This window comes from Chiloscyllium punctatum, chromosome 36 (assembly GCF_047496795.1).
Source record: "Chiloscyllium punctatum isolate Juve2018m chromosome 36, sChiPun1.3, whole genome shotgun sequence".
Lineage (NCBI taxonomy): Eukaryota > Metazoa > Chordata > Chondrichthyes > Orectolobiformes > Hemiscylliidae > Chiloscyllium > Chiloscyllium punctatum.
In genome coordinates, this window is record NC_092774.1 from 34,070,952 (window position 1) to 34,075,483 (window position 4,532).

A 4,532-nucleotide genomic window follows, 5' to 3' on the forward strand; every position below is an offset into this window, starting at 1 on the left:
CTAGAACAGTGAGGTGCTTGAAATCGGGATCGAAATGAAGCAGGCACCTGAGGACAAGGGTGTTTCCTTTGCCAGTGAAAGATACTGCTTCACAAAGGTGGGCCTGTGGAAGGGAATCAGTGACGGTGATTATCTTTGGTTGTTCACATTGTGAATGAACCCATTGCTGCGCATGTCCGTGTTAACGTCAGAACTCTGCTGCATGGTGGCGTTTGATCCGCACAGGGCCGGGGCGCAATGGATGATGCATCTGACTCCACCTACCTGTTTGAAATACAGCTCACAGCTTCTTCACACACCTCAATTAATCTTTCTCATTGTCCTGAAGCCGGCATACGGTTTGAATTCCCGATCTGCGGGAATGAGACTCTTTTCACCGTCTCGCGTCAGTAAGTGTCCCTGAGAACATCAGAGTCAAGTCACAGCGCAGTCATATGAGGGGAAGCTGAAATAGCCCCACATGCTGCTCACGGGCACATTTTATTCTCCCCAACTCAACGCCTCAACCACTGCGGCTCCTGGCAGTGGAAAAGAAACAATCACCAAAACCCAGTCTAAGCTCGGTGAATCTTCAGAAAATCAGCAAACGTTCATCCCTTCGGATTTTCTATCCTGGGCTGACAGGGATGGGTTTTGTCACTCTTTTGTAGGACATTGCAAGTGGATGTTTTGCAAAAAAGCACCACAATGCAATCTGATTAATCAGGACCTGGATGTTTTCGGTCTTTGAATGTAAGTGTTGTGCACCAGAACTTTGCTGTTCACAGTTTGTAATACTTATCTTCCCAGTCCCCTGTATCACTTGTCGAAAATGTTTAATTTGTGTCTTGTAATCCTTTCACTGTCTGCTAATGAGGATAGCGTTTCCGTGTTTTACCTAAATTATCTTGACCTTGCATACCTCAAGCCTCAAGCGAATTTCACGAGAAACCTTCTCCAGTTCAAAAGCCAACTGTTCATGATGGCTCTGTTCCTTGTCACGTGTCCAATTTCAGATCGATGTTGTTAATGTCCCTTCTACTCCTTCAGATCCAGGTTTCGCTCACAGGGCTAGAACAGAACTGTCACCAAATACATTTACCAATCTACGTTCATCCTATCGATTGTATTAGCATCATCAACACTTCTCATCAAAATAACTCGAGAAACTTTCATCACAATTTTCTGTGAACAGTCATACATTAGCTTTGCTGAATGAACCCCAAATTTCTTGAAGTGGCTCCTTATTTTCGGCCCTGATTATTAATCTCTCTACGCATGGGAATACATCCTTCCCAGCCGCTCTATCTCTCATCAATGTGTGTAGTTCAATTCGATCTCCCATCAGCCTCCTCTGTCCTGATCAAATCCAGGGGAACAGGAAACGTTGGGACTATGGCGCGGACAGGACAAGCCCAATACTCACCTTTCCTGTTAGAACTATTCCATGAGAAAGTTTAGAGCACAACTTTGGGCGTGTAGTTGTGGCCGAACACTTAAGGTGTTGGCGTAGAGATCCTTTGGGGCTCCCCCGCCCAGGGTGGTAACCTGCTGGCTATGCTTTCTTCGCTGGCGATTTTAAATGACTTCCTGTTGGTTGCATTATCGCTCAAACTTCACAAAACCCGTCTCAATAAAGACCCGTTTTCTCATGTCTGGGAATTGATTGCCATGCAGGAAACTCGGGTTCTGAACAAACAACGTACCAGACTCACAACGTCAGCTCTGTTTCCCTTTCCACAGATGCTGCTCGACCCGTTGGCTTTCTGCAGTATTCTCTATGTTTATTAGGCACAAGTGCTGCTTTTCATTCAAGAACTTCAATCCCTGTCCTCTGGTAACTGACTCTGGTCAGTGGCAATTAGTTCTTCTGGTCATTAATCTGCCCATTCCCACCGCTTCTTCTCCCATCATGACCAACAGCCCCAGGAAATCTCCAGTTATCCTTCTTTACTCCAAAGCGAACATTCTCAACCTTGGGAATGTCTCCCCAGAATGGAAATTCCTCATCCCTGGACATGAGGCAAGGCGTACAATTGGAAGAGATTTTGGCAAAATATTGTCACTTAGGAAATGGAAAAATGTGCAAATGTTCATGAAGCAAAACAGAAATCCCAGTCTCCAGCTTTGTGAACCTTTAGAAACACTTTGGGAAGCGGATTTAGAGGAGAATGAAAGATGACCGGTCCGATTTAGCAGAGACAGTCCAGACACCGTCCCCTTGTTGAAGAGGCCGGGAGGTTGACTCTGATGTTCTCGGCACATGAACTGATCTGAGACATTGAAAGAATTGTCGTTCCTGCACATCAGGAATTCAAACCCCTTCTCCCCTGCGAGCCAAGGAGAGAACTCGGGAACAGGCAAAACACTGAAAGGCTGGAAGGGCGACGGCCCCGGAGTAAGAAAGCTAGTTCCTCGTGACATGGATGTGTCTGCAGACTGTCCCCGGTATCTCCACAACACATCTCCCAGGCTTGATTATGGAAAAGTAAAACTGATAGACGACAATTGTAATTCTCGGCGGGGAGGCTGAATTATAAAATTACTAAGCGATGGTGCAGCCCACGAAAGCGCCTGTCTCTGTGGCGCAATTGGTCAGCGCGTTCGGCTGTTAACCGAAAGGTTGGTGGTTCGAGCCCACCCAGGGGCGGTGTGTTGGCTGCTCTTCTTTGGCTTCGACGCTGTGCGCTTTTAATGGGGTCAGGAAAATGTTCCCCAAGCGGAATTCTTCTCCATAAAGGGCTTTCAGAATTGAATTAATGTCTCACGTAAGGGACTGCGTATGCTGAGAAGACGAGACCAAAAGAGAAACTCGGCAGGTTTGACAGTACCTGTCGGTGAAAACAGAATTTTGAAATGTTGCCTCTGATTCTCTTTCCACAGATGTTGCCTGACCTGCTGAGTTCCTCCTGCAATTTCTAACTGAAAGTTCATTTCATCTTTTGGGGTGAAACACCGAAATATCTGCAAACACCATGTGCCGATATTTAACCCTTTCGAATCACTGTGAAGTGATTGGAGTCAAACAAACTCTGCGATGATACACTCTTTCTCAGCTCCATAGGCAGACAGACCTGGGAAGTCAAGCTGTCAGTGTGGTTCTGTATTCCTGGGCCGAGTGGTTAATGCGATGTACATGAAATCCATTGCGGTTTCCCCACGCAGGTGTGAACCCTGCCGAGTACAAAATGAGAAATGTCGTCGAAAAGAAAGGGAGCTTGCTCCCCGGCTTCTTTTTTAAGATTCAAATCAGTGGAGGGGGAGAATATTTCACTCAAATTGGGACAGGTGGGAATCTGCAACCCACTGCCTGTTCGGGTGGAACAAGCAGATACCCGCAGAGCTTCTTTTGAGGCTATGAGCAAAGTATTTGGAAATGAGACGAGAACAGTGAGGTGCTTGAAATCGGGATCGAAATGAAGCAGGCACCTGTGCCAGTGAAAGATACTGCTTCACAATGTTGGGCCTGTGGAAGGGAATCAGTGACGGTGATTATCTTTGGTTGTTCACATTGTGAATGAACCCATTGCTGCGCATGTCCGTGTTAACGTCAGAACTCTGCAGCATGGTGGAGTGAGATACGCACAGAGCCGGGGCGCATCTGACTCCACCTACCTGTTTGAAATGCAGCTCACAGCTTCTTCACACACCCCAATTAATCTTCTCATTGTCCTGAAGCCGGCACACGGTTTGAATTCCCGATCTGCGGGAATGAGAATCCTTTCACTGTCTCGCGTCAGTAAATGTCCCTGAGAATATCGGAGTCAACTCACATCGCAGTCAGATGAGGGGAAGCTGAAATAGCCCCACATGCTGCTCACGGGCACATTTTATTCTCCCCAACTCAACGCCTCAACCACTGCGGCTCCTGGCAGTGGAAAAGAAACAATCACCAAAACCCAGTCTAAGCTCGGTGAATCTTCAGAAAATCAGCAAACGTTCATCCCTTCGGATTTTCTATCCTGGGCTGACAGGGATGGGTTTTGTCACTCTTTTGTAGGACATTGCAAGTGGATGTTTTGCAAAAAAGCACCACAATGCAATCTGATTAATCAGGACCTGGATGTTTTCGGTCTTTGAATGTAAGTGTTGTGCTCCAGAACTTTGCTGTTCACAGTTTGTAATACTTATCTTCCCAGTCCCCTGTATCACTTGTCGAAAATGTTTAATTTGTGTCTTGCAATCCTTTCACTGTCTGCTAATGAGGATAGTGTTTCCGTGTTTTACCTAAATTATCTTGACCTTGCATACCGCAAGCCTCAAGCTAATTTCACGAGAAACCCTCTCCAGTTCAAAAGCCAACTGTTAATGATGGCTCTGTTTCTTGTCACGTGTCCAATTTCAGATCGATGTTGTTAATGTCCCTTATACTCCTTCAGATCCAGGTTTCGCTCACAGGGCTAGAACAGAACTGTCACCAAATACATTTACCAATCTACGTTCATCCTATCGATTGTATTCGCATCATCAACGCTTCTCATCAAAATAACTCGAGAGACTTTCATCACAATTTTCTGTGAACAGTTCTACATGAGCTTTGCTGAATGAACCCC

The 4,532-nt window shown here is 46.1% G+C and overlaps 1 non-coding gene across 1 annotated transcript; it reads left to right on the forward strand.

Moving 5' to 3' along the window:
* The first annotated feature begins 2,555 nt into the window (after positions 1-2,555).
* Positions 2,556-2,629, forward strand: trnan-guu (transfer RNA asparagine (anticodon GUU)). The gene has a single exon. It is a non-coding gene; the product is annotated as a tRNA-Asn (tRNA).
* The last annotated feature ends 1,903 nt before the right edge of the window (positions 2,630-4,532 follow it).